Genomic DNA, 13330 nt, shown 5'->3' with positions numbered 1-13330 from the left:
AAAAGCAAATACTTAATTTCGATTGCCTCTTTCATGTGAAGGTATTGAGGAAATCCTGTTTACTAGATAAACGGATACACGTACACTCACGCCTACTCCTACTGACACACAGACAGAGAAAGGGCGGGGGGGGGGGGGGGCGAATACGTATCAGTGGCGGATCCAAAGGGGAGCGCACCAGGCACGCGCTTCTTCTTCTTTTTTTTTTTTGTTAAAACGAAAGGATTAAAAAGAAAATATGAGATAAAACCAGGAAGTAGCACCAGAAATATTGTTTGCGCCCCATCCCCTTTACGGAATTCCTGGATCCGCCCCTGCATGATACTGTGTGCATGGATATCATTATTCGTCGCACAGTTGGGTAATTCCATTGCTGCACCATTTGTAACATTATTCTTATCTTACCCATACACACTGCAGGGCTCTCGGACAAAATGGTAGCGGTTTTTTTTTTCTTCCCTTGGTCTATTGCGTTCCCCATCATTATTTGGCACAACATATGTGACATACCCTGAACTCACAAGTTTGTTTTTTTTTTTTTTTTTTTTTTTTTTTTTTGGGGGGGGGGGGGGAAGGGGAAGGGGGGGGTGTAAGGTACCAGTGACCCGCAGCCCGTCCTCACCCCCTTCACCTTAGAAAAAAATCGAAAAAAGAAAACGTGCCGCTTCCCATGTATTCTTGAGAAGACAGTCCTGTCCTTGCAGTTGTGAGGGGAGGATCATTTGAATTTTTTTTTTCATACACACACAGTGCACATACACAAACAACTTTCAGATACACATTATGACACAAACAAAAATACTCTGAATTGGCGTGTCATATTGCATTTTAATTGAAAGTATTTTCATAGTTCAATTGAACAGAATTTACAACACAGTCCACAAACAATACGTTTACTGTTTAAAAAAGAATAATTCCTTTGTTTTTATATAAAAACTTCGATCCATCAACTAGCTGAGCTAGGTTGGTAAGAAGAGCAAAGTGAATGGGGTCTCATAATTTCACTTAAAGTGCACTCGATCAGTTAAGATTTTTGATGAGTTTCACTATTTAACACACTTTCGCGAAAGAGTGTGATAGATCAACGCAGGTGAGTGATAACATATATTTCACTTCCACAGGTCTGTGCAAACAAATTATCTCGGAGTTTTACTTTATTGTCAACAAATCAAAACCTATAACTAATTACTAAAAGTGTTTAATGTTTCTCGAATACACGTGAAAAGGAAAACAAATATTTCAGTTTGTTTGCAAACAAATAGGAGTCAAAGGGGGCTATAATCATCTCATTAGCTCATTTCCAACAGGTGTGATCACTATGAGCGTAAATGTGACAACACTATTTTGAAAGTGTTAAATTCCATACCTGTTTCAATTCTCGTCTGCTTAGATGGAAGTTTCTGTATAATTTTTATTAGTCTTTATTTCTTTCTTCAAAATGCACTTAGGCATGACGTGGAAGCTCATTTCAAAGGCGTCAGTCGGTTTTGTCTTTGTGGCCTTTCCGTTTGCACAACATTCGGCAGCAAGTTGCTAACAAGATGTAAGACAGGTACGACCATGCAACAACGACTACGACGAGGAAGGCGATGACGTCCAGAGAATGAAGTTGAATGAGGCCCGTCTCTGCCGCTCGTAGACGAAGATGGTCGCCGCCGAATTTGACCACGTGCTCAATCCAGAAGACCGCCGTGTCCAGCGGGTTGGCCATCCGATCCCGCAGAATGGCCGAAGCTCTCATTGCATTCTCTTTGTAACTAGAAGAGATAAATAAGGGAACTTCATTGTCGTATACAGATACTCGCAACTCTAGAGATTCCATCCTAATGCACAAAGACATTACATGTAATGTAATTTTTTATGTTGCGATGATTGCAATCACTGTGCAGTGCAATTTCAACTACTCCAAACTAAGTTTTCATTTCCTTACATAGTAACTGCCATAGTTTTGGACATCACAGACATTATTTTCTATTAAATGGAACTATAAAGATATCTACTGCACAATAAATGAAACACACACACACACACACACACACACTGCACACAATAACATACACGATGCTCCTCTCTCCTATATTTCTTCCTTACCGTTCACACATAACGGACACTTGAGAGAAACTGTCACTTATGTACATCATTCAGTCCTCGTGGTCTATAACTAGCCAGCAAAAGTATTACAGAATCACAACTGAAATAAGTTATTGTTAAACACATTGATGAAAATAACTCTAACATCACATTCTATCTTTGCTAAAACTTTCCGATGAGTCACGAGCAATCTTCAGTTCATAATTTAAACTAACTTACACATGATTGTATATACTGTAATGCAAAGGTCTCCTTTTTTCCACCAGAATTTTTCCTTGTCAAACAAATTGTTGACGTTTTATCATGACACAATCACATAATGGATGCACTGCGCTCCGAACTGGCGAAAAAAAAAAATGGTAGAGGCGATACACTTCGCTCCTCTTATTGTCGTTATCACTTCATCATTATCGTGCATGATTATCACAGTGCAGTGCATTAGCAGATAAAAATATTTAATGATGCTGATTGTTATCACGTATAAGATGGTATCATTAACATCAATTTATCATTATCAATCAACATCGAGTGGACTGTATTGAAACACTTGCTTACAGGAAATGGATTATCATGTACTATATGAAATATACAAGAATTTACATTGCTATTTTCAGAAGTAGAGGGAAAGCTTTGGACTGTCTTTTAAACAACCAGACTTCTTTCTTAGCATGCTTGGCATACCTTGGCGTTTCTAGAATCTCGTGGACGGTTCGACGAAACTTCTCTTCGTCAAGATCGCCCAGGTTCAGTGTGAGACCCATTCCTTTCGCTGCTACCAGGTGAGCGTTGACTGGCTGGTCCCCTGCCAGTGGCATGAGAAGCATGGGTACGCCGCAGTGAATGGCCTCATGTACCCCTCCGCCGCCAGCGTGGTAGATCAGCAGACGAACGCTAGGGTGCGCTGTTTCAACAATGGCACGAGATCGGGTAAAAGAGAGGTGAACATTTTTATAATCATTACAATGCAAGTACCTCACTCACTTTGAATATCGGTGTGGAAGGCACATAAGACATACAGATATGAGCCAAAATACTATGTGGTTACAGTCCATCCATAAAACATAATATCAAGGTTATATGCATTTAGAGTGCAGCGTCAGCATATCTCCGCATAGACAAATGGAAGTCTTTACACACGTATAGGTTATGTCTTCATGATACCGCATTTTTGTTGGTAGTACATGTAGTGGTGATTGTTGTTGAACATTGATCATAGTCAAGTGTCTCGAAATGCAAACTCAGACACACAGAAATAAAATATCTTACAAACAGACTGAGGTACAGTAGATGAAGAGCAAGATCCACAACCAAACCCAACTCTGATGACAATAAAATGCATAATATTATTACGTTATTTTCCACAAAAAGGGAGACTACACTACGTCCAGGGCCTACACAATAATATTTATTTGATGCTAACGATTATCGTTATTGTCGCCAAAGGATTCATTATGCACATTGTACGGTTAAAAATACACAGTGTATGTCCTGTAAAAACAGGAATGACTTTTATGGAACGTGCAAAAATGAAATAGAATCAATCAATCATTTTTAGTCATAATATACACATTCATATTCAAAACACACACTGGTTGTGTACATTAAATCTTGTCAGATCAGTATTAAATTCAGCATTTTGACTTTTTATAGGTGTGGAACTATTTCATAGTAAGTTTAAACATGTACCTTGGTACTTAACAAGCGACGTCACGACTGGGATTGGCAAGAGACTAGCGCTTCACGATTCGTTGTATGAACTGAGTGAAATCTGACAAGGGATTTCACTTAGGAGTTCGGTCGTCGCAGCTAAACACACACAAGCACACTAAGATGAACTTATCATTAGAATTTCAAGTGAAACGGAATCGGAAAGATGGTGTGATCAAAATATTCAAGGCATGTTCCAAGACGCCATCATACAGATATTGTCATTACCTTGATTGTACCATACGTCCCCCAAAAGATATTACAACAGAACCCTCCGCAATGATAACTTTAAAAATAGTGAATCAATCCAAATACAATATCAGGGTACGAAACTATAACTCATTGCCCACATCTTACAGAAAACCACATTCGATTTGCTTCAGTGGTCAAAGAGAAATGATGAATTTTGTAGAGCGTGTCAGGAATCTCTTCCCTCTAAGTTCTGTCTATTGTGTTCACACACAAGAGCATCCAAGTGCTAAACTTGGAAGAATCAGACTCGTGACATGCTGTACAACAATCCACATTTCTCTGTGACCGCTTAACCAAACTGAATGGAGTTTTCTGAAAAATAGAGCTTAGATGTTATATGTTAAGACCCTGAAGTAGCATTTAGACAGCTTAACCATATTGGATGTTATCAATGCGAAAATCTGATTGTAATTTTTTGCGACATACTGTATATAAGATTATATCAGCAAAAATAAATATGTTCATTACCGAGCAAATCACGTTGAGGCAGCCAATCAACAATACGAGTGTTGTTTCCAAGGTAACGAGGTTTCGGGCCGATATGCCTCCAAATGATTCCTTGAGGCAGCTCTCCCAAGACTTTTGATATTGTATCGGTCATTAGCTGGTTGCCTAAGGACACAGTCATAGAACCCTGAGGGAGAAACGAAAACAGGAAATATACGACGCCGTACATGCATCACTGGTAATGAAGGCTGAATGAATTTACGTAACAGAGAGCTAACATCTCTATCTCTCTCTGTTAATATACATGTAGATTATAACAAGAGCTTGCTTCCAAAAGGCGCTATCATTTTTCAATGGATTTAGTGCCTTTTGGAAGCAAGCTCTTCATATAATATATATATATATATATATATATATATATATATATATATATTATAATATATACACAAATATACACAAACACACATATATATATATATATATATATATACATATTATATCATATATTATACGTATATACAATATAATACTGTATATCAATTTATACATCTCATCAGGATCTACCTACAGGGAAACATTGTATGGAAAATATAAACAAAGCAGTGTCGGCAGTAAAGCATGGATTGGAATGGAATTTGATATTATTGAAAACGTTAAGGAGACATGAACTAGATATATCCTTAATGTCTAGTGTCTCCTTAACATGATAATGATCAAACACTGTCTTCCTGAAGCTTGATCCACTGTCATACACACAACATATACATTATTGTGAACACGTTGGCTTTCTTCACCGCCGCTTTCTGCAACACACTATCACCACTGACGTCTTGTATCAGAATAAAGATCGGTGTTGAGGTGTGAATTTTCTTCAATTTGTCTCTGGCCATTACAAATGAAATTGGTAACTTGTCGCTGCCCGGGAAGCAGTAGATGACAGGCTCATGTCCCGTGGTTCCCTTTTAACTTTCCGATATGTTTGTTAGATTACAGATAAGCAGATGCGATCTTACAAATTTCATTTGTAGAGGGGAACAAATTGAAGAGAATTCACACCTATACAATCACCCCTCGTCTCTTGCTTTCAAAGATTGGTGTTGTCGGGTATTATGTCTACAATGAAAAGGTTATTATAGATAGTATATGAATTTGCTTTCTGCATATAATATGAAAAGGAGAATTCCTTAAATTCAGGTCTAGATTTGGGTATATGAAATTAACACGAAAAAGGTATACCGAGCTGGTGGTTTAGGTAGCAGAATGTAAGAATGTATGGTAGTGATACAAAAAGGTGTAACAACACACTAGGACAGACCATTCAGAGTCGACCAAGATAACAAGATTCATTCGATCGACCAGGGGGTTGTCTCTCCCCCTTCCTAGTTTGACATCAAGACAATGAATAGAAATGTGACTTACAAGTGTGAATACAATAAAACCGTGTTCCTTCGAGCCCTCGACGAATTCTTCAAGATCTTTAGGAAGAGGCTTTGGGTCTTTGATTGTAGCACCTGTTATGTCGATCCAATTTGGAGACCTCGGTCGCGGGTATTCAAGGGCCACTGTTGAATGACAAAGCCACAACGCTGCTCTAGCCATGAAATCTCTTGGGCTGAGATCGGGTCGGATACCGTACGTCGTCTGCAGCTGGGCAATTGGACGGTAGGCCAACAAGTATTCGGAAAACGGGTGAACGGTGTAGGATACTATCACATTCAGCAGGCGTTCAGTGAAACTCATCTGGTCCGAGAGGTTAGGAAGAATAAAGCTAAAGGGTACGTAGGACAGCGGTGTCGGGATACCCATGTGTCCCTCGTGCCATACGGGCGCTCGTCGGGCGCCCAGTACTACGACGAACGGCACATCGAGGTAAGCCGCAACCACAATATCACAAACGTCCACAACAGGCGTTGTAAGTACCAAGTCAATATCTGCATGTTTTAGCCTTTCTAATGTCTCTTCGTGTTTAAAAAGTTCGAAGCACCCTAATGACATCATTCCCCATGCGAGCCGAGTCGCTCATCACGCAGGATTTCCGTCAATGTCATATTGGCTAGACTGGATGCTCCTGTGGCCATCATGTTATTAAAAATCTTTATTTCTTCTTCCGTCTTCGGGTTCGGGTAGGTGATGTTGGTGGAGTACGAGTTTGGCAGGAAGCCTTTGGTGCCAACTTTATCCATGAGGAGGAGAGTCACGTGGTGTCCCCTCTCAAGCAGAGCCTGGGTAATGGCAGTGAGACCCATGTAGTGGCTCGGCGTGGTGGTCAGGCTTGTCCTACCCAACAAAATGTTGGCGCCTGACGAAGCAGGCACCAAAGCGGAGAGACTAATAACGAGGAGAACCAGCGCAAGCCATGGCCGATGAGAAAATGAAGAATTAGGCCTACCAGTATGTGGCAGAATTCTCATGTTGACAGATGAAACGATGGTAAGATCAGAAATAATCATCAGCAAGACATTAGTAGAACAGCGTGCAATTTCCCATTAGGTAGGTTATTTGTCCGCCAGCCCGTGTCGATCGAATCTTTCTTATGATAGGCCTATAGCGTGAGTAAAATAATAACGAATTGAAATCTAGTTTGCTGTTAACAGAACCACTGCCCTTGTTCAATGCATCAAACGACACGCTACATATACAGTAGTATACCTTTCGAATGGTACGTAGGTCCAACGAGCAGCAAAGTGAGTCAATGAAATAAAACCGTGTTCATGCGAGCAAACTGGTAGAGGTCAAAGTCGTGCACGATCAAAACAGATTGCGAAAGTTCAGTACAACGTACACAAGGCGTCACATTATCAGGAAAAAGTAGGCGTGGACAATATGCATGGATGTGTTACAGAGAAACCCGCGGGAACCAAACTCTTTGTCGTTGTAAACCGATATGAAATTTGTGTGTAATACTGTCGTTTGGTATTCGTGTGGGCACCCAAAATTTACTTTTAGTTTTATTTTGCTGATGATAAATTACACTTTCAAGAGAAAATGATCGACAAACTAGACCAGACAACAATCAAGGATTCAAAGCGACCTCTGTAATTAAACAAGCTGGCTTTACACATGATTTTTATGACTATAGGCTCTATTATAATTATTTCTCTTTATCCATCTTTTTATCCGAGCATTCGTGTTATTGACCAGCTTGTTTAGTGCATTGTTGCATACACGAGAAGAGAAGATGGGTAAGACTTTTGTAGCCAATTCAGACTGGGAAAAGGGGAAACCGATCGAATTGCTGTTGTTCTCATCCATTGCTAATCTTCAAGGTTACAACTCTTTGGCCAAAGTGTCAGCTTCTCCTTTTCTTTGGAGTATTTGCGTATATTTTAATGTTGCTAAAAGCAAAATGCTTCAATTCTGGCTTACTTTTGCAGTTATGCGAATTGATGGTGATGTACAAAGAAACAAATTTGATTGCAACTGATTGACAAATTGCCCTACATCGACGTAAATAAGCACTGAATTGATCAGTGTTTTAGTAGTAGCCATGATAAAAAATCATGGGCGTACATACTCGAGCAGGATTCGAACCCACGACCTCCTGATCACCGGCCTCCGGTGATCAGGAGGTCGTGGGTTCGAATCCTGCTCGAGTATGTACGCCCATGATTTTTTATCATGGCTACTACTAAAACACTGATCAATTCAGTGCTTATTTACGTCGATGTAGGGCAATTTGTCAATCAGTTGCAATGAAAACATCTCGATGGAAGAACTTCATAAATTTGAAAAACAAATTTGACTTTAACACCAGCAGAATTTATGAATACTGTATTTAGTATTCAATGTCTCAGATTAGTGGGCACGTTCAATGTTGGAACAATTTCATTCTAAAATAGCCACAAGGAAATAAAAGTACTATCCTAGTATAGTGGAGCTGTCACTTTCCGCGTTTTGATAAACTGAATATTCTCGTTTGATATTTTCCCGGCCAGTTTCGCACTTTTGTCAGTCCATTATAAAAGGTTCGATTCCATAGCTAAAAAAAAAAAAAAAAAAAAAATCTTTATCGTCAAGTCTCTCTTTCAAAATTGCAACTTGTCTGTTATGTTAGCACTTCGATTAATGAAATTTGCATATGTGGCTTTCGAATGAGTAAAAAGTGTTTTCAAATTGGCAGGTACCCTACATTTATTCAAATTCGCCATCACTGGCCGAAAAGGGTATTTGAATCATTCAATTTCGCGAATTAGCAGTCAAATTCCAAAATATATTCATTCAAATTAACGTCATGTTATTTCTATTTTTGTAAAGGTGAGAACATTTAAATGTGTATTTTGATGTGACTTTTTGTTTCATTCACACGCTGTTAAGCAGTGAAAGTATCATATTTTTGACCTTATATAACTCGAATTTGTTGTCCTGTACCACCCATTTTCTTCCATACATGTCATTATAGGCCTGCATGTACCATTACTACAGATTAGCTTCATCTTCTTACAGTCACGGCAGAACAAGTTAGACACAGACGTATATCTCAAGAAGAGAGAGAAAAAATTACAGAAACATTTGCGGATCATAAACTAGACTACGTAGAACTGGCCGACACATTCGGAAATAACGGCCAGATAAGTTGTGGACACATGCATTATCTTCGGACTTGGAGAATCAATAAACACATCGGGAGGAAAAGAAACTCTTGCCAAAATCTGTAAAAATGAATACGAAAACATAAAATGTAATGCTGCTTACAAAACAATTTTGATGAAAGAGAATAGATAAAGAAACAAAGCATGTCTGCTAAATTGACTGCAAAGCACCACATTTAATTGGATGCCCCAAAAGGAATTCGAGTGAACGAGCACAGCGTATACGTGACCACGTGACTATATCATTTTAAATTGAATGAACAAATAGTGAAATGGTGCCTGTTTTACGAATTTCAGTTGGAAAAGTGTTTATTCGAAAGATGGTAAAGGTAAATCGAATGCTCCAAAATGAATTTGAATGAAGAGATCATAAAATTGTATTGCCGAACAAGTCATTTACACTAGATTTCGCTATAAAATTAAATGCAGCCGATAAGGAAATGGACTGAAAGTGCCAAATGGTGAGGCCACATGTAAGTCATTGCTCAACGCAGCAGGAACAGTACACATCTACTCGTTTTTGTCGAGATATGTTTTACCATCGGGGTAGAAAATAAACTATAGTCAGTGACAATAATGACTAACAGTGTTACAATTTGATTGCTCTTTACCTTTTCTGGAAATGCGGAAAGATTGGAGTGAAATAGTACCACGGCGAGATTTGCGCGATTTGTTTCCCTTTCAACTACTGAAGTTCTTTTTATTTCGAGTATCAGGGGTGTTTTGTCGGTTTCATGTATCGAGAGGGGGAAGGAGCTGAAACGAGCTACTGAAATAAGGGGATCCTAATACAAGGTTGGTCCCCCCCCCCCCCCAAATCACAATCGACAATACAGAATTGAACGCTTCCCTCACACTCTCTCTCGCGCTCCATTGTGCCCCGTTTCCTTTGTCTGATTGCGGTTGTGTATGGAACGCTATGTGCTAGACGCATGATAATAACCCAACTTCGGGACTACAAAGGAGGTCTCGGTCCGGTCATACCTACCCCTTTCTCCTTCGATACCCCCCCCCCCCCCCCCCCCCCCATTTCTGAAATCTGTACCGCTTATCACCATCTCTGTTTTCCTTCTCTTCTCTCCTGTATCCATTCCTTTTTTTCCTTTAAAATGATTTAATTTAAATAAACTAATTGAATTTTTTGCCTAGAATGCCTCAATTATTTCCTAGGCGTGGTCGCATGGAAAAGTCTACAGGAGTGCTCTTTTGTCTGAACGCGAGCGGGATAAAAAGCCGAAAATGAAAATATAGCGTCGTTCGTACGTATGGCAGATTGTCGTTACAGCGCTCCTTGCGCATGGCAGGTTGTCATTAGGGTGTGGGAGTGCGCATGGCAGATTGTCGCTGTAGGGTGTTCCCAGGCGCAGGGAAGTGCAGCTGTAACGACAATCTGCCATGTGCACGACCATAGTCAACATTTGCTCACCATTGACGTCAGAAATTGGTTCTGAAAGTGAATATCAATCTCTTTTTTTTTCACCCAAGGTGAAGCAGTAGTCCTATCCTGTAGCATCATGCATTAGAATACACCCAACATTCATGTTTCTTTGTCCGTTTTATTTTTTCATTTTCCTCGGATAAGAGAGTTTGACAGCCAACATTTAGCTGCAAAGCAAGTCTTCCGTTGGATCAAATTGCATGTGATTGGAGCGGATCACTTCGGCACGTCGTACATCCTCCTTTTTACGATGAATGAAATAAGCCAGATCTTTTACATGCATGTATGGATTGTGACTCTCGCGATCACACAAGGACCTCCATTTTAGGTTCTATACAGAGGATAGTATCCATCTATAGAGGCCTTTGGGGACGGCATGTTAAAACAAAACATTCTGTATGACTCACTGGGATTAGACTAGAATTAGAATGATTCAATTGAAAGGCAGATACACTTTACCGACTGTGCGAATTTCAGTTGATCATACTAATGATTCACGAATTCAACAAGTTAAAGTGCGTGACATAATGGTAACACACCCCGGCTCCCACGGAAACAGAGAGAGAGAGAGAGAGAGAGAGAGAGAGAGGGAGAATCTGGCGAAGGAAGTACCACTGTCTGATACACATTTTTCAATTTTTAGGCCAATTTAAATTTAGTTCTATTTTTTTTTTGTCCCAATTACGAAATATAATATAATGGATATCGTTACTGGAATGAATAATAAACGCAGTGCTGGTTATAATGACATAATTGATTTTATTTCAAAGGGTTTTATATCTTAAATTGCGGATCCACTTGTACATATTTTCAAAAAGTCTTTGTTATATGGCACGCATGGTGTTTTTCCTGATCAAATGAAAATTTGGTTGTCCCTTTATTTAAAAAAGGAGATGATCTTGATTTAAGTAATCACAGACCCATTTCTCTACTTTCACCCTCATTTATTCATATTTTTTTTTCAAAATCAATATTCACAAGAACAATTCATTTTCTTAATTTTCAGAACGTTTACACAAACGCTCAGTTCGGGTTTCGTCGGAAACATAGCACTATTCACTTCTTTTGAATTTCTTTTGAAGTTTATTGATAATGCCGCGCATACTATAGATAATCATTCACATCTTGTTGGTATCTTCCTGGACCTCTCAAAGGCTTTCGATACAATTAATCATGACATTATATTTCACAAATTGTCTCATTACGGCATACGGGGGAAGGCCTTGGAGTGGTTTAGGAGTTACCTGCAAAACGGAAAACAATATGTATCTCTGAAAAAGAATAACACAAGTCTCAAATCTATCAAAAGTGGCGTCCCTCAGGGTATATGGTAGATCCTTTACTCTTTATTGTTTATATCAATGACTTTTGCAGATCATGTGACATACTCTCATTTATACTTTTTGCTGATGATTCAAATGTTTTCTTTTACAATCAAAGCCCAGTTATTCTCTAAGACACCGTCAACTCTGAATCGAAAAAAAAAAGTGACTCAGTGAATAGGGGCTACTAAGTTATCACTCAATCTTCAGAAAACTTAGTATATGCTTTTTAGTTAATCTATAGAAACATTAATCACAGCTCTTGTTTTTGACGACACTCGATTAGAACGTGTATCCTACAAAAAAATTCCTCGGTATCACAGTTGATGACAAACATTCGTAGAGGCCTCATCATAAGCATAAGTGAAATGATTTCATGTAATAATGGTATTATTAAAAAACTATAAAGTTTTACATTCAATCGTCTTCTTAGTTCACGTTGTATTCTTAGCGCCCATCAAACTTGATTAGATAGATTATTGTTACAGTGGTATTGCAAAAAAAAAAAAAAAACATATATACTTCGTATCAGTTGTAGGGTTTCGCCACGTTCCAATTCAGGTTCATTATTCACTTGATATAAGATTTTGAAAAATTAAAGATTTATTTCTTTTACAACTGGGTCAGTTCATGTTAAACAACAACAGACATTCCTCTTCCCAATATTTTTATCCAATGTTTCCACGAAATCAACGTTTTCATGATTAACCTATCTGTACTAGGTGGTGTAGTGAGTTTTATTTACGTCTTTTGAGAAACTTATTAGCTCAGACTATATTTATATACACTGACCTTAAATTTTAGAATTCATTACGTTCTGAAATAAAAAAGAAAAATCTAAATCGTTATACACTTTAAAGCATAATTTGATATCTTTTTTTAATTCTTGCTGAGATGTTTATTTTCATTACCAATATAGGTTGTACAGCAAACATAGTTCATCAGTAAATTGAATTCATCATCATTACGCAATGAAAAACGGCATTACTAGGCAATGAAATACGACATCTTACTTGTATAATTTTTGCACAGCTGCGTGCAGTCACTAGCCGCTGTCTGAAGTATTCCTCAATCCCCTCTTCTGTTTTTCTTGGTCAGCATGTAGGCATTCTCTCTCTCTCTCTTTCTATCTTTCCTTTCTTTCATTAATTTTTTTTTTGTCCCATTCCTTTCAATCGCACCCCCCCCCCCTCAGTTTAGTCATGTCATGTTGTTGTGTCTCTGTTGTTTGTTTCATTTTGTCTTAATTATTTTTGTGGTATGAATTTGTAATTGCAGTATTTTGGGAGAAATTCTTGAGTGGTCCACAATCTGCAAGCATTGCTTTTTAGCAGTGTTTAGTGGACCTCTCTTTCTTTTCCCCCTTTAAACATAACTTTGTATTTTCCGGTATGTAAACATAGTTTATCTTTATTAGTTTGTTGACTATCGTTTATTTTTCGTATTTTGAAATGTATATATGCTTATGATAGAATTCTGATTTA

General features: G+C 38.5%; 1 pseudogene; it reads right to left on the bottom strand.

The window, feature by feature from the left end:
- Positions 1-821: 821 nt before the first annotated feature.
- Positions 822-7088, bottom strand: LOC139728626 (UDP-glucuronosyltransferase 1A1-like; annotated as a pseudogene).
- Positions 7089-13330: the final 6242 nt, after the last annotated feature.

This window comes from Diadema antillarum, unplaced genomic scaffold (genome assembly GCF_040938485.1).
Source record: "Diadema antillarum isolate AM-2024a unplaced genomic scaffold, OU_Dant_1.0 seq00000188_RagTag, whole genome shotgun sequence".
NCBI classification, from domain to species: domain Eukaryota; kingdom Metazoa; phylum Echinodermata; class Echinoidea; order Diadematoida; family Diadematidae; genus Diadema; species Diadema antillarum.
This window is presented reverse-complemented; position numbering and strand designations above follow the sequence as displayed.